The 20,672-nt window shown below is 39.9% G+C and overlaps 1 long non-coding RNA gene across 1 annotated transcript; it reads right to left on the bottom strand.

Annotated features, from left to right (window-relative positions):
* Positions 1-6,016: 6,016 nt before the first annotated feature.
* LOC122288936 lies at positions 6,017-7,496 on the bottom strand. Its single transcript, XR_006236057.1, has 4 exons — positions 6,985-7,496; positions 6,642-6,871; positions 6,481-6,545; positions 6,017-6,393 (listed from the first exon to the last, which is right to left on the bottom strand). It is a non-coding gene; the product is annotated as an uncharacterized LOC122288936 (long non-coding RNA).
* Between the last annotated feature and the right edge of the window lie 13,176 nt (positions 7,497-20,672).

Raw genomic sequence — 20,672 nt, 5'->3', positions numbered from 1 at the left:
GTGTTCCTTGAGTAAAACCGTTGTAGCATCTTGTGCCCAGTCAAAACCAAAATCTTAGCTTGCATCTCATTGCCAAGTCAAACCCAAAAGGGCCCCATGTTGCTTCTTCATTCAATTCAAATTGAGACCCCACGTTGCATGCCTCCACTTTTTCAATAGTAAGCATCCTTTCTCTCTCTATTTTTTTTTTTTAGATTACTTCAAATTTTCAGCCCTTTTTTGTCTTCATATTTTTCATTCTTTTTCATACTTTTTTTTTTTCATTATTTTGGATTCCAAAATCTGCTTCTATTTTCAAAAACCTTGATTTCCTCTACAGCATCCTAGCTTTCTTTAGCTTTTAATTTCAACTTGATCTTTATCGTCAAAATAGCTTTGATGACTAACCCTTATATTCAGATAAATCTTCATCTAAATGAGGGAGAGTCTTTAGATGATAGGCTTTAAAATTTGGATCATCATTTTCTTCAAATCTGAAAGAAAATTTAAATAATAACAATGAAGCTAAAATCAATAAAAATAAATAAAATTGGACTAAAGTTTAAAATTAAGAAGTGATAAAATATACTAAATTATGCAAGTTATTAGCAACATAATTTGCAAAAAGCATAGTACATGAGATGGTATGCAAGTCTTAAATGAAAGGAGCATAGGTTTGAGTTTGGGGAGTGGGTTTACCTTAGATTACAATCCTACAGCCAAGTATTGGTGGCCCACTAGTGGAACTTGAAGCTTGCACCTTACTTTTTTGGCCCCTTCAAGATCACTCGAAGAATAGGCATGGTGGCCTATCGTCTTTAGCTTCCATCTTCTTCTTCTTCTATTCACCCTATCTTCCACATTTCATAGTTGAAGAAGAAGCTCGAGCAGCAAGTCTCAACCTTTCCAACTCTACCACTAGTGGACTCCAAAGGCATCCTCAAACCTAAACAAGAAGAAGTGTTGTTCTGCCGAGTTAGGAAGTCAAAGAACCAACCATTGGTCAAGCTCCTGACCCATTGGCAAGGTCAGCGAATTGAGGATGTGACTTGGGAACCATATGGGCAATTGAAGGAAGCTTAACTCCACCTTGCAGGCAAGGTGTTCTAATAAGGGGCTTTTTTCAGATGCATTGGTGAAGTTGAAAAAGAAGATTGTGGGCTGGTTGTTTGGCCTTGTGACCATTGGGTTTAAGTCGTCATCCTAGGCCATGCCCATTCCATTTTATCTATTAGGGGCCTCTAGCCCATTAGCTATTTTACTTTTATGTTAGCCCATTGTGGGCCCAATATGAATCCATGTTATTTCTTTTTTCTTTTTTATCCTTTTCCATTATGGAGATTGGAATCCTTCATTAGTTTTTGTTTTGGTAGTGCTCGGTGGGTGTGTGCCTGGCCAAATTACAGGAATGTAGTGTTTGAGCAAGTTTATACAAATTTTTGTTATCTCTCTCTCTCTTCCTTCTACATTCTTATTTAGGAGCTCACCCTCGAAGTGAGACAATTTTTTATCCTACTATCTTAGCACTGTGACAGATTTAGTAAATGACTTGTCATATATAACATATTTGAAATATCATTCCAAAAAATAAATCCTACACCAAACGTGTAATGGACCTGAATTTGACTAATTAGAGTTAGTCACTTTCCAGAAGATTTAGCTATTAGAGAGAGAAGATAGAATTGAGAGGAAGAAGAAGATTCAGTTGCTTGAATGATCTGAGTTGAGGACTTTCCCTCCAACTCCTGCTATTTATAGTGATTGTTACCAAAACGACAACATTTTGGTAAGGAGAAAATCAAACTGTAAACCAGAAATCAGCTGCTAAACAGTTTGGTCTTGCTCATAAGCCAATCTTAAATTTTCCAACCAAGTTAGCGTAGGAAAAGACAAGGTTGCTAATGTGCCAATTTCACTATATGAAAACTGCTTATTTGCGACCAGTTATATCTAGCGAAATGACTATTTTCGACTAAAATGAGTTGCAAATAGTCTTTTGGTTGCAAAAGATTAGTCACGAATACCCGTTTTTCTTATAGTGTTTCCTCATGTTGATCTTTTCTGGATAAGGCATCAACCACCTTGTTCTCCACCCCCTTCTTATACTCATTTGTGAATTCATAGCCAAGTAACTTAGAAAGCCATTTCTGTTGTACAATAGTTCCAATTTTCTGCTCTAGCAAATATTTGAGACTATGATGGTTAGTCCTGACCACAAAAATACTCCCCAAAAGGTATGGCTGCCACTTTTGAATAGCTAATAGTAAGCTAGCAAATCCTTTTTATACGTGGAAAGAGATAAATTCTTACCCTTCAAAGCCTGGTTGAGAAAGTCTATGGATTTATGATCTTGCACAAGAATTGTTCCCACACCAGTTCACATTCAATAACAAATGCTTTAGTAAAGTTAGGTAGAGCAAGGATAGGAGGGCTTGTAACTGTAGCTTTCAACTCATTAAAAGAATTAGTAGTAGAATTAGACCAATCAAATGCGTCTCTTTTTAATAAGGCAGTCAAAGGAGCAGCAATCTGATAATATCCCTTAATGAATTTCCTATAGTACCTTGTCAAGCCTGAAAACCCTCTTAATGACTTAAGAATTTAGGAATTGGTGAAGTAACCATGGACTCAAGCTTTTTAGGATCTGCCCTCACACGTTCCACTGAGATCAAAGGGCCCAAATACTCAATCTCTTGGCAAGCAAATTTACATTTCGACTGCTTGGCATACAATTGATGTTGCTATAATATCTATAACACAGTAGACAAATGAGATAAATGGGATGCCATGTTCTTGCTATAGACAAGTATGTCATCAAAGAAAATAATGACAAACTATCAAAGGAATGGCCTGAAAACATCATTCATGAGATCTTGAAATGTTGAAGGGCCATTCGTGAGACCAAAAGGCATGACAAGGAACTCATAATACCCTTCATGAGTTTTGAATATAGTCTTGGGAATATTCTCACGTCTCGTGCGTATTTGATATTATCCAGCCCTAAGATCCAACTTAGAAAAAACTGTAGAACCTGAAAGTTCATCCAAGAGCTCATCCACAACAGGAATGTGGTATTTATCTTTAATAGTGCCTTCATTTAAGGCCATATCGCCAATGCACATTCTTCACGTGCCATTAGACTTCCTGACTAGTAAAACAGGAGAGGAGAAAGGTGATTGACTAGGCCTAATGACCCTAGAATGCAAGAGCTCCTTAACAATTTTTTCAATTTTTGTTTTTTGATAAAATGGATATTTATAGGGCCTAACACTGATAGGAGAAGAATCTTGTGATCGTGAGACCTCTTGGGAGGTAACCCTGTAGGCTCAGTAAAAACATTCTAATACTGCTACAAAAGGTGGTACATATACTAAAGAAACATTCTCAACCAAGTTAAAAGAAACTAACTGCCAAAATAAGCCCCCTTTGCCACAACCAAAAGTTTTAAAAGACTTTATATCATCAATAAGGTCTACTTGAGGACATGTTAACCCTTGAAATGAAATAGTTTGGGCTCCACACTGAAACTGCATCTTCATAGCCACAAAGTCCCATAAAATAGGACTCAATGATGATAACCACTATATCCTAAGGACACCATCACATCCTCCCAAGGGAAGAGTAAAGAAGTCAACTGTGAAAGTTATGCCTTGTATCTGTACTGATACAGCCATGCATTTACTAGTAGTGTCAACTACTTGGCCATTGGCTACTTGGACTTTAAGAACCTGAGTGAGATGCATAGGCAATCTGCATTGAGAAGCCACTACAGTATCCACAAAGTTATGTATACTGCCAGTGTCTATCAAAACCACCAACCTTTTATTGCCAATATAACCAATTAGTCTCATTGTTCTAGGTCCTCCACCCCCTACGATAGATTTTAATGAGATGGAAGCTATCTCAGCCTCAACTACAGCAGGCTCAACAACCAGTTCACCCTTAAGATCATTGTCCATTTTACAACTACAATAATAAAAAATGTCCGTGCCTTCCAACATAAATAGTTTAGGCCTTGTACACTCATGACCTAGTGGCCATTTGTCATCACAAAAATAACAAATGCCTTTTTTACGATGTTCTTGCATTTGAGACTCATAAACCTTATGATAAGGAAACTTAACTAAAGGTTGAGTTCTCGGTGCTCCTAAAATGGAAGGAGCTTGTCCAGACTTCAACACACTAGACTCCGAACTAAACTTACTTGAATCAATAAGTGGATTCCTCCAAGGTTTTCTAATGCTCACAACATATTGTTCTTGAATTTTGGCTAAGCCAAATGCATCATTCAAAGATAAAGGACTCATCATCCTAACAGGTAGCCTAATTTCATCATCCAAACCATTTAGAAAGTAGTTCAATTTATTGTTTTCATATATACCTTTAATTCAATTAGAAATGATCTCAAATTTAGCTTTATACTCATTAACTATACTGACCTACTTGATGCGAGCGATAGACTCCATTGGATCATCATATGGAGTAAAACCAAACATTATCTTAACAAATTTGATGAAATCCTCCCAAGAATGAAAGGTTCTTGCCTTGTTGGCATCCTAAAACCAGATCAAGGCTTCTTCATCCAAGTGAAAGGAAGCAATGATGATTCATTGACCAGGAGGGACTTGGTGATACAAGAAATATTGATTTGCATGAAAGATCCATGGTGACAGATTACCACCACGAAATTGAGGAAATTCCAGCTTAATTCCCTCAACAAAGCCTCTGTCAACAACACCACTCCCATGCCTTCCGCCACATCTCCATTTGGATCTTGAAGATTTCGATTAACTAAACCAGGATCATCAGAGTCATGACAAGAAATTCGTGGGATCTGTTGTAAAACCTCCTGAAATTTCTTATCTTGTGCTTCACTTTCTAATTTCGCATCCTCTTGTTGCTTCAATAATAGGCCAATTGCTTCTTTGATTTGCTTCTGTTTTTAATCTTGCTGCTACCGTAAATGATTCATTGAATCAACTATCTATGCATACAAATGTGTTCTTTCTACCATGGCTGATAGCAACTGTAATGGACCCAAATCTGACTAATTAGAGATATTCACTCTCTAGAAGATTTAGGGATTAGAGAGAGAAGATAGAATCGAGAGGAAAAAGAAGATTTAGTTGCTTGAATGATCTGAGTTGAGGACTTTCTCTCCAACTCCTGCTATTTATAGTAATTGTTACCCAAATGGCAACGTTTAACAATGTACATGAATGTTCCCGAATTACTTGAAGCAAAATGACCAAGTTACAACTAATAAGGAGAAAAGACAACTACTAAGACAACAACGTTTTATTTAAACTCTTACATTTAGGCTGCGTTTGGATGCTGAGCTGAATTCTTTGTAAATAGTAGTGAGTTGCGATGGTTGAATGAGTTTAGTGAGGTCCACTTAGGATGAGTTTAAGTATTCTTGGATGTTAAGATAAGTTTAGATATTTATGGGAAGTTGTAAAAGAAGTGGGTCCCACCATTATTTTATACCATGTAAACTGAACAGAGCTGACCGGCATATTCTCAATTGACCCACATAATATAGCAAAAAAGTAGTGATTCGTGTGCACTGCAGCCCCCAATGGCCTAAAAAACAATTGCATCATTCGAAATAGCAAAGAGCCATTGTCCTTTCTTTTTCATGAATAAAGCAGCCAACGTCGACTACCAGATGCGTTAACATTCTTTTTCACCATGCAAATATATTCACAATTCCCTTTTCTTTCTAGTTTTTTCCATACTACTTTTTCTTTAATTTTTTTATATCCATTTCCTTTCATTTGTTTTTTCATATTACTATTTCATTATTTTCCACACTTTTACTTCATATAATATATTATTTCTTATTTATTATTTGAGTTAAATGAGTAACACCAGGTACCATTATCTTTCCTAATTTTTATTTGATTATATAAAATATAATTTGTTTTTTTTTTAATTATTTAAAAATAACAAAATTAATAAATAATATCACTTTATTATTTAAATGAGTCAATGCACGTAAAAACTGATTTTCCACTACATTTTGTATGTAAATTTTTTCAACAGAAATAATAAAAAACGATTACAACACCATGCTGGCAATTAAGTGTTCCCTTGTTGCCTAGTAGTATCCACCCACATAGGTAGTGCAATAACATCTCTAGTTGCAGCCATTGCCTGTGCCGATGCAGTCGACATGTCAGGAACATGAGATTATTCATTGGTGTCCTGATCTGCACTCATTTCTGGATAATTATCGAGATTGCTAAATGCTAGAAATGTTTGATCATTAGGCGTAACGGTCCGGATGAAGTTATCTATCATACAATATGCAATAATAAGATAACGTTGTCGAGTTGGACAATATTTGGGCATGTTTTTTTAAAGTCAGAAACGCCTCTTCAACACACTGAAAGTTCCTTCAATGAAATTCTGAAAGGATGAATGTTGATAATTAAATAGATCTTTATATCCTTGAAAGGTACAATTTCCATGATATTTAGATCTGTGGTACCTCACCTTTGGATACGGTAGCATATATCCCTCCGTGTAAGGGAATGCAGAATCTACCAAATAATAATAACCTGAGAATTCAGTAGAACATTAATCTTTTTATAAATATGGTATGTAAAATTACCACAAACTTTTTAGATACAAATTAAATAATGTGTAGAAATTACCATCTTCAGGCCATGGAAAATTGTTCTTTGGACGCCTTAACACATCGATTAAAACGCGAGTATCATGGGTTGTACCCTCCCACTTGTCGTATACAAATGTAAATTTCATATTGAAATCATAGAAACAAGACATTCTGGGTAAGTTGATGATACCGATTTAAATATGTGTTAGTTACAGAACTTGGCATAGCTGCATTGATCATGACCCCATCCATTGCACCATGACATTTCTGCAGATTTTATTTTAAATTTGTATAAACTCCAAAATCGTGTATTGGAAATATTACGGCATTTGTAGAGTGCATTTTAATCTATGAAAGTATATAATGTAAGAAAAATTTACCTCAAATGATGGATAATATTTGAGATTTCCTTCAATATAAGGCATCACCCCGATCATCTGACTTGGTTTAATCACATAGCATGCAAGGCGACATACTGCATGCATTATTGCATACATATGTTGATCCACGGTTTCAACCGAATGTTGAAATAGATTAGCTAAATTTCATTGAACCACACCATGTCCAACGGTGTAGCAAAATATTCCTAAGGCTTTCTCAACCGTGACCTCCCGAATCGAATCACATGAGGCCACATCTTTGCATAACCGATCGCATAAGGCCCAAAATGCATATACCTCAATTTGAAACATCTCGTAATAGTTATCAAGATGTCCATTTAAGATTGCGATGATGTACTCCCTTCCACGCAAGCCAATGTTATATTGTGGCCTAGGCATACGATGTTGGGCATGGGATTGTTGCTCCACCTCTTCTTGCGTACCATCGTTACGGCTTCTCCATTCATTCCATTTCGCCCATCTATTTTTGTCAAATGTATTTGACACATTACTACTAGAGCCCACCTCGCTCGCCTCATTCTCCTCGATGTTTATCTCATCATTCCACCAGATATCATTGTCCATGCTGCGCTTTTAAAAATATTAGGTACGTAAATATTTAGAAATTTTAAGTATTTGTAATACTAGGAATAAAAGGAACTCATTTTTTTATGAACTTAGCAAAGTACTTTTAAAAAAAACCACTCCAATATTTGAATTTAAATTAGGCCACACGAAATAAGATTGTTAGAAATCAAAATACAACTAATAAAGTTCTAGATAAAATAAAAGTAAAATAAAGTGCCAAATAATTTTGTAAATCCAAAGCAAGCCTGATATGTGTGGTCAGCGTAGTGACCAGACCCAATGCAATCTTAGCTCTGGACTCATGCTCTGGAAGACATTGACTACATTAGGATCCATAAAAGCATTTGCTTCTGCAGGCTGAACGTCCATAGGTAGGGGAGGGGTGATATCATCCAAGAACTTCATACGTTGTGCAACACTATTATAACTTGCATCAGACCCACTATTTGAACCCTCGCCTCTACTACGCTTTGAACTGCATAGGTTAAACATCTTTGCATCTAACTCTACCCTCGCTTTAGAACTAGTGGCAGTTGTTTTCAAGGCATCACACAACTCTGGTGAGATTGATGGCCCGACTATGTCCTTACGTCGTCGCCGAGGATTCATCCATTGTGGCACCCCTCCTTGCGTTTCGGGAGTGATCTCGATGTCATTCAGATCAATGATCAAGTCTAATCCAGTGCCAATGCCTAACACGGGACCCCAGACCCTCAATTCATCCTTTAGTCACTACTCCTCCTCTCGAGGGGGTTCCTGTGTTGAGGCAAAATGCATCACCCCTGTTGCGATTGCCTGACCAAAAATCGTGCAGAGGACATCGTAGTTGGCACAATAGCAACTCTTGAACTTTTTCCACTCGGATTGGACCTAAGAAATGGTAAAAATAATTGAACAAGTTGATTATAAAAGTAAAATGCATTTAACCATATAATGGACCATAAATTGATTAGATAAAGCAATAAATTAAAAATACATCAATTAGACCAAAAGAAGAGGAAGGTTACCAGGATCGCATATGCCCAATGTTTATTCGAACCAATTACAGTTTTTGTGATGGGGTTCTAACCCATGCTCGTTTGACCCATTAAATCTATAAACTAGCATTACATCTCTTCAAGACGAGCGATTTTTCCCTTCACTTGTGATGAATCAACCCACTAATATTCAAGTCATTGAGGCGCGGGTAGTCAGATACAGTCATGGTTTTTTACTTTGGACCCCACCAATTTACCTTCCAAGATTTCTTGGTACAACGTGTCAACCAGCTTCTCCTTAAACCCACTAGCCCACAGGTCACGATCACGTAGAACCTCTATGTCATCCATGGTATACTGCTAATGAGCAATAATGACAACACAAGGGAATAGACAATGCAAACAATAGACAATGCACTTAAACATGGTACATGCAAATAGCACAAACATTTAACTTCACTTATTAAATACATCTAATATATCATAGAATGAATCAAGGCCTACATGCGAGTAAGGGATATTTATAATGTATTTGTACTATTTAATTAACTACCTTGTATGAGAAGCCGCTGGATGAGTGAAGAAAGTAAGGTTACAAGTTATAAATGGCATTAGGAAAATCAATATTTAGAAATCAAATTACACAAAAAAGCAATAGGGCATTATAAAGCAACCTTGGACCCAAATGTTTCCACTACAAAGTTGTACCTCTCTTTATGATTATATAGTCTATGAACCCATCAATAGAAATTATATAGAGTAAAAAAGCCCAACCTGAAACCCATTATTTTGCTCTCCCATGGCAACTCTCTTGAGGCATTTGGTCTTTTTAAATAGGGCCTCAAAACTTTAGTGTAATAGATAATCTTGACAGCAATATAAACAATCATTTTTGGCAAGAATAAATATGAGTGCAAAAAGAACTATGAATACACTCTCACACCATCCTTCAGAATCTTCAAACCAACTAGAATGAAAATTTTCCTCCAAACAATGGAAGCCACACCTTATAAATCAAACTAGCAAAAGAAAAGAAAAATATATTGAAGAAGCATAATTCGACACAATACAATGACATTATATAAGCTGTGACGCCCCCAAATCTCCACGTACGGACATGGGGAAATCGAGACGTCCGGATGGTGACATCACGGGTCACCACCTTATCGTCAAGTGCCAAGTGTGTGATAAGTAACAAATGTGCACGAAGAAACATGCAGCGGATAGCAAAGTCATAAACTAAGTACCAAAATTCTCATTGTTTAATACAAACCCGTTCAAAACGTACATATTCAAATATTACAAACCACAGATATTGTTTTAAAACCAACTACAAAGCATAACTCCAACTCAGAACTCTGGCGGAGCCGCATCCTCGGGCTCAGCCTCCTCCTCCTCGAACTCTGCACCAAAATCTACGCTACCAAAAATGGTGCCGCCGGTAAGTAAGATCCAAACACCACTATATAAAAGCATATTAAAACTCAAACAACATGCATAAAAGAATGCAAATGCACATGACCCGTAAAACCATATTTTCCCACGCACGCAAAAAAAAATCCCATTAGGCCCAAAAACATTACCTTTAAAACCAGCCCTCGCCATTATCCCAGATAATGGCCCAAAACAGGAAACCACCATTTTCCCAGAAAATGGATCACATAGCCTCAAACCAAATCTCGCCATTTTCCCAGAAAATGGAGCGTAACCAAAACCATAAATCCGATCCAATTATTGCATGCACCATGATCTCCCTTAGGGATCATCTGCACACTTTGTCTCCTGTGCCACACCGCAGGTAACATCTACGCGTGTGACACATAAACGAGCGATGCCCAGTACTCGCGCCCAGCGCGTCCCTGGACCAGGCCATCCTCTAGTCCCCGCCACTCTAGGGACCACGGAGTCGACACGACAGCATTACCGTATCGTGAGATCCGGTCGTCGCCTAGCAACAACCCAAGGGGTGTCACTCAGTATTATCCACTCCCGAGTGACCAAAGGAGCTCCACCGAGATAATAACCCATCCCGGCTTGGGGTCGTGAAACACACACACCTGAAAATCCATTTACGCCAACAAAACATGATTTTTCTCAATTTAAAAAAATGCACATGTATGCTTCCTGTAATGCATGCCTCAAGGCACAAACCAACCAACAATCACAAACAGCCAAACCAATCAACTCTGTCCTCAATCCATCCGACCCCCGAACTCCTCGGACTCAGTCCGGAATCAATCAACCAGCAGTCAAATAATTTATTGTAAGAGCAAAATATATTTAAATCTAAAGTAGAGTTTAGAAAATACTTACAGCGCTAAACGGTATTTTTTGAAAGCTCTCAGCGTTGCAAACGGCGGAGAAAAATAACGTAACAGTGTATTTTACACTGTGGCCGTGGGTAGTAAATTACCCACTTTCAAACGGGGACAAACTAAGACACGAAATTGATAGGGAATAGCCTTGAGATGTTTATGAAGCTAAAGTAAGTGAGCTTTGGCCGTGGGTGGCTGTGGAAACGGCGGTGGAAGCGCCAAAAGGGGCTGAACGGAGTTGAGCTCGTGGGAGCTGCTCCGGCAACGGATCGGGGCCGAAAATGGGTGGGTTAGCATGGCAAGAGGTAGGGGAAGAAGTTGTGAAGAGATGGTGGCCGGAGGTGGAGTGACGGTGCCGAAATCGGCAAAAAGCCATGCGGAAAGAAGGGGCTGTAGGGGGTGATCGGCAGCACGAATGGAACTGGAAATTGGTGGGGGTGATCACCGGCCAGAGGGGGACCGAACGACGGTGGCTGTGTCGGCCACGTCGGCGATAGGTCTGGGCGGGTCAACGGACGGCGACGGGAGGGAGAAAGGGAGTTGCTGCGCGCGCACGGGAAGAAGAGAAAAAGAAGAAGAAGAAAGAAATAAAGAAGAAAGAAAGAAAAGGGAAAGGAAAAAAAGAAAAAGAGAAAAGAAAAGATGGATAAAGAAAATAAGGTCCAGTCCTCACTTCTGGAATCTAAAAACTAACCCGACGAAAACGATTTTTTTTTAAGAAAAAAAAACATAAAACGACTAAAATAAATTAAACACTACATCAAATAAAATAAAAACCAATTTAAAATACAATAATTTAAAATAAAAGAACTACTATATTAATTAAATTAAAAACACTCCTTTAGTGAAAATACACGTAAAAACAGGGTATCACATCCTTCCCCCCTTAAAAACAAATTTCGTACTCGAAATTTGTAAGATCAAACACCAACTTGAAACAAGTCACATAATTCCACTGAGACCAAGGTTAAGAAACGTACCGTCATTTACTCAAACAAGTAGGGGTACTGCTCCCTCATGTCAGTTACTCTCTCCCAAGAGAAATCTTAAGTTAACGGATCCCCCCATGCCACCTTTACCAGAGGTATCGTCTTGGACCTCAACTGTTGCTCTTTCCAATCCATGATCTGTGACGGAACAACCTCATAAGTAAGGTCCGGTTGCAACTGAATACTCTCTGGGTCGACAAAGCGCGGCTCTTGTTGTCCAAAACTCTTCTTCAAGGATGGTACATGGAAGACATCATGAATATCCCCAAAATATTCTGGCAAAGCAACTCTATAAGCGACGGACCCTACCTTCTCCAAAATCTGAAAAGGGCCAACATATCTCGGATCCAGTTTCTTATTTTTACCAAAACGCTTAACTCCTTTCATGGGAGAGACTTTGAGACAAACCCAATCACATTCTTCAAAAGATAGCTCTCTCTTCCTGGTATCCGCATAGCTTTTATAACGACTCTGAGCTGCCGCCATTTTATTCCTGATAACCCGAACTTGGCTTTGCATCTCTTGAATTATTTCGGGCCCAATTATCTTACTCTCCCTGACTTCATCCCAACACAAAGGCAATCTGCACTTCTTCCCATAAAGAGCTTCATAAGGCGCCATCTGGATGGTCGCATGAAAGCTGTTATTATACGCAAATTCTATGAGCGGCAAGTGATTTTCCCAACTCCCTTAAAATTCCATGACACATGCTCGCAACATATCTTCAAGGGTCTGAATGGTGCGCTCATTGGTCGTCCATTTGAGGGTGATATGATGTACTGAACTTCAACTTAGTACCCAATGTTGTCTGCAAACTTTTCCAAAACTGAGAAGTGAACCTTGGGTCCCGATCTGACACAATACTCTTCGGTATACTGTGCAGCCGCACTATCTCTTTCACGTACAAGCGAGTCAACTTACCCAAGGAATCATTGTTATTAACAGGCAAGAAATGAGCACTCTTCGTTAACCGGTCAACAATCACCCAAACCGAGTTCTTCCCACTAGGGGTCCTCGGCAAGCCCATTACAAAATCTATCGTGATGTCGTCCCACTTCCATTCAAGAATAGGGAGAGGTTGGAGCATACTTGCGGGTCTTTGATGCTCGACCTTGACTTGATGGCATGTGTGGCATTTCTCGATATACAAGGCAATATCCTTCTTCATTCCATCCCACCAATAATTTTTCTTCAAGTCCTGGTACATCTTCGTACTGCCAGGATGAACTGAATAAGGGGCCGCATGAGCTTCTGCCATGATCCGCTCCTTGAATTCTGAATCTTTGGGGACCACTCTACGATCTCGAAACCGAAGAATTCCATCTTTATCCATACTGTAATGCAACGGCCCTCGAGATTTTCTGACTCTTTTTTTGATATCCAACAGCTTCGGATCCTTCCTTTAAGAGTCTTCAATTCCTCAAAATCAGCCACTCAAATATTAAGAATTGAAGATAATATCTCCTCTTACTGTGAACTTTCAATAAGGAGTCTTCTCATCCCGCAAAGTAAAGAATCCAATTCTGACGACTCGGCTTCATCTTCCGAGTGTGATTTTTGACTCAAAGCATACGCAACTATATTTGCCTTCCTCGAATGATACTTGATCTCGCACTGGTAGTCACTGATTAACTCTAGCCATCACCTCTGCCTCATGTTCAGATTCTTCTGGGAAAACAAGTGCTTCAAGCTCTTGTGATTGGTGTATACTTCACAAGCTTCCCAATACAAAAAGTGCCGCCAGATCTTAAGAGCAAATACAATCACAGCCAATACTAAGTCGTGTGTCGGATAATTCTTCTCATGATCCTTTAGCTGACGGGATGCATAAGCAACAACCCGTCCCTCCTGCATAAGGACACAACCCAATCCAAATTTAGACGCATCGCTGAAGACTACGAATGGCTTGTGCGGTTCTGGAAGTGCCAACACTAGTGCAGTCGTCAACCTGTTCTTCAGTTCTTGGAAACTTCTCTCACATTTATTGACCAAATAAATTCTGCATTCTTTCTAGTTAAAGCAGTGAGAGGTCCGGATAGGCGAGAAAATCCCTCCACAAATCTTCGGTAATATCCGGCAAGTCCCAAGAAACTCCAGATCTCACGCACTGTCGTTGGACGTTGCCATGACAAAATGGCTTCCACCTTACTAGGATCAATAGCCACTCCGTCTCGGGAAATCACATGCCCAAGAAATCTAACTTCCTCCAACCAGAATTCACACCTACTGAGCTTGGCATACAACTGGTGTTCTCTTAATTTTTCAAGAACTAGACAAAGATGATAAACATGCTCTTCAACATCTCGAGAATAAATCAGAATATCATCAATGAATACTACCACAAAGGAATTCAAATAAGGCCTAAATACCCGATTCATTAAATCCATAAAAACAGTCGGGGCATTGGCTAACCCAAATGGCATCACCTTAAATTCATAATGCCCATATCTCGATCTGAAAGTAGTTTTGGGTACATCCTTGTCTCTTATCCTCAACTGGTAGTATCCTGACCTCAAATCGATCTTTGAGAACACATCTCCTTGAAGCTGATCAAATAAATCATCGATCCGTGGGAAATGATATTTATTTTTGATGGTCACCTTATTTAATTCCTGATAATCAATGCACATACAGAGGGTTCCATCTTTCTTTTTAACAAACAGCACTAGCGCACCCCACGGCGAAGTACTTGGTTGAATGAACCCCTTATCTACCAGCTCTTGCAACTGAGTCTTCAACTCTTTTAATTCAGCCGGCGCCATGCGGTAAGGAGCTTTATGTACAGGAGCCGCTCTAGGTTCCAAGTTTATAACAAACTCCATTTCATGAACAGGGGGTAGCTCAGGCAAGTCATCCACAAACATGTCAGGGAACTCTTCCACAACGGGAATATCTACCAATGATTTATTCTCAGACGGCGTGGACACCATCTGGACTAAGAAGGCATCCGCTCCCCATGCAATCTCTCTTCTTGCTTGAATTGATGATATAATTACCGGCTTTTCTTTTAGCTTACTCCCCGCAAATTCCAAATAATTCCCATCTGGAAGCTGAAAGCTAATTACCTGCAATTAATACTCACAGAATATTGATATAGCCAATCCATCCCAATGATGATATCAAAACTCAACAGCTTAAACATAATCAAATCAGCATCCAAAAACCTTCCATCAAAATTTAAAGGCCAACCCAAAGCAACTTTGGAGCACCACACCACTTCACCATTTGGTAGAGCCACTACCAATGACTTTGGCAAAGGTTCCGTAACCAAATTACATATCTGAGCGAAAGTAGAAGATACAAACGACTGTGACGCACTCGAATCAAACAAAGTGCAAGCATAAAATTCATATAAACGGACTCTCCCTGAACCAAACACATTAACCCATGAAATCCAAAAACAAGGAAGAAACTCAAACACACCAAAACATCAAATCCAACATTAAATTAAATTAGATCCATACCTATAATTACTCCAACATCATGGGTCGCTGGTGCCTCATCATCAACATCTCCAGGTGTAACAGCATAAACCTGGGCTTGCACTGTTTGCCTCTGATTTGTTCTTCCACCTCGTTTACCTCCACGGCTTCCTTGAACTGGCCTAGGACACTCACTAGCAAAGTGCCCCTGCTGGCCACAATTATAGCATCGAGCTCCACCAGAAGGGCAGTCACCCACATGGGCTCTATTACAAACTCCGTAAATTGGCACCCGTCCTCCCATACGTACACCCAAGGCCGTTTGTGGTTGAGTCCTGGTCCGCTGAACAAATTTCTGAGGCAAACCCGAACTACTTCCTTCACCAGAAAAACTCCGCCTCTTTTGTCCTGGAGGGGAGCCCATACTCAGATTATTCTCTTGCTCCGCAAGAGTGGCCAAGTCCACTAAATCCTGAAAAGTGGAAATCCTGTGATAGACCACCATCCGGTGTATATCAGGACGTAGCCCTCATGGAAATGCTGGGCTTGCATTTCCTCTGTGGCGATGAGGTGGGGAGCAAATCGCCCAAGTTCTATAAATTTTCGAGCGTACTTTTCCACGGTCATGCTCCCTTGAACTAAGTTTGAGAACTCTCTCGCTTTTTGCCGCCTCACAGAAGCGGGAAAGAACCGATCATTAAACTCTTTCTTAAAGCGCTGCCAGGTCACAGCGGCAAAAGATCCCAATTCTGACTCCAGCATTACTCTCTTTGTATCCCACCACTCAAAAGCGATGCCTGGCAACAGATAGCTGGCATAGAGTACTTGTTGCGCCTCAGTGCAACCACATACCTCAAAACTTCTTTCTAAATCTCTGACCCACTTCCCAGCCCGTAGTGGATCCTCTTCTCCCGTGAAAGGTGGAGTTCTATGCGCTAGAAAGCGCTCATAGGTGCATCCAGCTTGCACCATGTCACTAGGCCCTCTTGGGTATAGCCAAGGCCCTCCTTGTTGTGGCCAAGGCCCTTCTTGCTGTGGCCTAAAATTCTGCTGCATGAACTCTATCATCTGCCTTATCGCTTGGGCTATAGTATCATCCCTCGGCGTATCGTCCTGAGGCTCTTGAGTAGACTTTCTTGGCCTCACCATTTTCCTGCCACAACACAACCTTTGACCCCTTATAAGAAAACAAGTAAAACCAACAACATAAAACCGAAAACCAAAACCAAACCACATAACAAGAAACAAAAAGGAACCAGCATGTAATAACATAACTAAATAAATAAATACAAGCAAACAAGCTCAAATAAATTCAAAACAAATAAAACATGTCAAATAGCAACTTTACTTAAAATAAATTTTAAAACACAACTTTAAAAGCTTTCTGGTACTACACCTACGGGACATGTGGTTTTACCCAGACCCAAACCGCTCTAATACCACCTGTGACGCCCCCAAATCCCCAAGTACGGACACGGGAAAATCGAGACATCCAGATGGTGACATCATGGGTCACCACCCTATTGCCAAGTGCAAAGTGTGTGTATAAGCAACAAATGTACACGAAGAAACACGCAGCGGATAGCAAAGTCATAAACTAAGTACTAGAATTCTCATTGTTTAATACAAACCCGTTCAAAACATACATATTAAAATATTACAAAGCACAGATATTGTTTTAAAACCAACTCCAAAGCATAACTCCAACTCAAAACTCCGGCAGAGCCGCATCCTCGGGCTCAGCCTCCTCCTACTCCTTGAACTCTGCACCAAAATCTGCAGTACCAAAAATGGTACCGCAGGTAAGTAAGATCTAAACACCACTAGATAAAAGCATATTAAAACTCAAACAATATGCATAAAAGAATGCAAATGCACGTGACCCGTAAAACCATATTTTCCCACGCATGCAAAAAAAATCCCATTTGGCCCAAAAACATGACCTTTAAAACTAACCCTTGCCATTATCCCAGATAATCGCCCAAAACAGGAAACCACCATTTTCCTAGAAAATGGATCACATAGCCTCAAACCAAACCTCGCAATTTTCCCAGAAAATGTCCCGTAACCAAAACCATAAAACCGATCCAATTATTTCATGCACCATGATCTCCCCTAGGGATCATCTGCACACTCTGGCTCCTGTGCCACACCGCAGGTAACGTCTATGCGTATGACACCTAAACGAGCAATGCCCAGTACTCGCGCCCAGCACGTCCCTGGACCAGGCCATCCTCTAGTCCCCGTCACTCTAGGGACCACGGAGTCGACACGACAGCGTTACCGTATCATGCGATCCGGTCGTCACCCAGCGACAACCCAGGGGATGTCACTCAGTATTATCCACTCCCGAGTAACCAGAGGAGCTCCACCGAGATAATAATCTATCTCGGCTTGGGGTCGTGAGACACACGCACCCAAAAATCCATTTACGCCAACAAAACATGATTTTTCTCAATTTAAAAAAATGCACATGTATGCTTCATGTAATGCACGCCTCAAGGCACAAACCAACCAACCAATCACAAACAGCCAAACCAATCAACTCCGTCCTCAATCCATCCGACCCCCGAACTCCTCGGACTCAATCCGGAATCACCCAACCAACAGTCAAATAATTTATTGTAAGAGCAAAATATATTTAAATCTAAACTAGAGTTTGGAAAATACTTATAGCGCTAAACGGTATTTTTTGAAAGCTCACGGCATTGCAAACGGCGAAGAAAAAGTAACGTAACAGTATATTTTACACTGTAGCCGTGGGTAGTAAATTACCCACTTTCGAACGGGGACAAACCAAGACACGAAATTGATAGGGAATGGCCTTGAGATGTTTATGAAGTTAAAGGAAGTGAGTTTTGGCCATGGATGGCAGTGGAAACAGCGGTGGAAGCGCCAAAAGGAGCTGAGCGGAGTTGAGCTCGTGGGAGCTGCTCCGACAACGGATCGGGGCTGAAAATGGGTGGGTTAGGACGGCAAGAGGTAGGGGAAGAAGTTGTGAAGATATGGTGGCCGGAGGTGGAGCGACGGCGCCAAAATCGGCAAAAAGCCATGCGGAAAGAAGGGGCTGTAGGGGGTGATTGGTGACACGGATGGAGCTGGAAATTGGTGGGGGTGATCACCGGCCGGAGGGGGACCAAACGGCGGTGGATGTGTCATCCACGTCGGCTGGAGGCGGCAGGTGTGGGTCAACGGATGGCGACGGGAGGGAGAAAGGGAGTTGCTACGCGCGCACGGGAAGAAGAGAAAAAGAAGAAGAAAAAAGAAAGAAAGAAGAAAGAAAGAAAAGGGAAAGGAAAAAAAGAACAGGGAAAAAAAGAAAAAGAGAAAAGAAAAGATGGAGAAAGAAAATGAGGTCCAGTTCTCACTTCCGGAATCCAAAAACTAACCCGACGAAAACGATTTTTTTTTTTAAACATAAAATGACTAAAATAAATTAAACACCACATCAAATAAAATAAAAACTAATTTAAAATATAATAATTTAAAATAAAAGAACTACTATACTAATTAAATTAAAAACACTCATTCATTGAAAATACACGTAAAAAGGAGACATCACATAAGCATTGTCTTCAACTTTCTAAGAGGATATTGCAAATCATTTTTACTTTATAAAATCATAGATCATAACCATTTTAATTTTGTGGTACGTCGTTGTAGATTGATCAGTGTCTTGCCTCTTCATAAATAAAATGTTCCACATATATCCCTAATCCTTGTTTACTGTTTCACCTTCTTGTTATCGTGCATCACTCGAAAAATTGTGGGAATTAATCAAAGTTCTTTGCATACAAGTAACCACAAAAAAGGAACAAAATTTAGTGCTCACACCATAATATCAAAATCAGTTTATGGGGAATGCAATACTACCATATCCAAAAAAATCTTAGCAGCACAAAAAATAAAATAATCAACAAAAAATAAATATAGAAATATGCAGTCTACCTTGGCATAACAAATGATTTCTCAAGTATCATTACATGATTTGCACACATACGATCACCATAAAGACAATGACCAGTATGGACTATAACCAGGCTCGAGAGTTTCACTCAAGCCCTACCAACTTTTGGACATTGTTGGGAATGCAACAAATTAATCAGCATCAACAAAGTTCTGGCCACGTTTCGCAAGTAATATTCATTACTGTTAACTCATTCCAAGTCTGGCCATTCTTACAATTAAACACTCATTCTAGCCACCAAAATTTCTTGAAACCAAAACAAACATATCTCTCACTATATCTAACCAGTAACTGTGATTCTATGATAACTCCATTAGATAGGAGAAGGATGATCTCATGAACACTAGCTAATGACAAAGATTTAAAGAGCATGCAAGAACCACATGAGAGGAAAAAAAAATAAAAAAATAAAAAACCCCAACTACTTTAGCTTCAAGTAACTTTCATAGATTGTACAACAATTCAGTAGCTTACCCATGGGATTTTGAGACGGTCATCATCCCGTAGAAAAACTTTCACAACAAACCCACCATGCTTAAAGGAAGTTATTTACTTAGCAAACCAAACACTTGAACACAACTCTTTGCTAACAGAAATGCACTGCATGTGTTTGAAAAAATTGAGATCGTTGCTTACCTGATAAGAGCACGTCCTCAGAGCCGTGATTTCTAATCTCTTGATGGTAAGCTTTTGGTTGCGAAGCTTGACCATGGAGCAGCTTTGCTGCCATAGTAAGATGGTGGTGGTTTGAGTTGAGTTCAGCATGGGAATTATATAGTAATAGGGGCACAGAGGAGATGCTCACACGGGTTTACAGTAGCACCTATGAGTTGATTGGAAAGAAAGTTGAGTGCAGAAGTGGAGATCAGTTTGTAAGCCAAAGGATGCATTTTGTTTATTTAGCACACCGAAAGGATGTAAGCCAGAGGGCTGCAGTGGTTCAGACGGGAAAGACAAGTAGCAAAAATTCCCGTAATTGTTGGAGCACGAGGGCTGCAGATGTTGGAGGGGTTGACGATGAGAAGCTTTTCCATTGAAACAGGGGCTTTATACATCTAACATCCAACCCGTCCACTATGGGGGATGACTGTGGGATTCGATTGCCGCTAGTTTTCAAGTTGCCGATTTCGATTGGGAAATATTCACAATGCCGCTTGAGTTGAGTTTTTTATGGAGGCATGTGAGAGGTTTTGAACGGATCGGGAATTTTGGGATTTACATAAGGGTTGGGGAAGAAGAAGGATGGGAAAGAGAGAGGGAGAGACCGAGAGGGGGGAGTTATAATGGAATGGAAAAGAAAAATTAAAGTGGGTTGACGAGGTCAGGAATCGCTGCAAAGTCAGTACTGTGTCACGTCTATCAACAATATGAAATGAGTTCACGGATGAAACTACTTCAAAGTGTGTTTGAATGGCAGATGAAGTTCAAAT

Source organism: Carya illinoinensis, chromosome 12, assembly GCF_018687715.1.
Source record: "Carya illinoinensis cultivar Pawnee chromosome 12, C.illinoinensisPawnee_v1, whole genome shotgun sequence".
In the NCBI taxonomy this organism is placed as follows: Eukaryota; Viridiplantae; Streptophyta; class Magnoliopsida; order Fagales; family Juglandaceae; genus Carya; species Carya illinoinensis.
The sequence above is the reverse complement of the archived record's forward strand: the minus strand, read 5'-3'. Positions and strand labels throughout refer to the sequence as shown.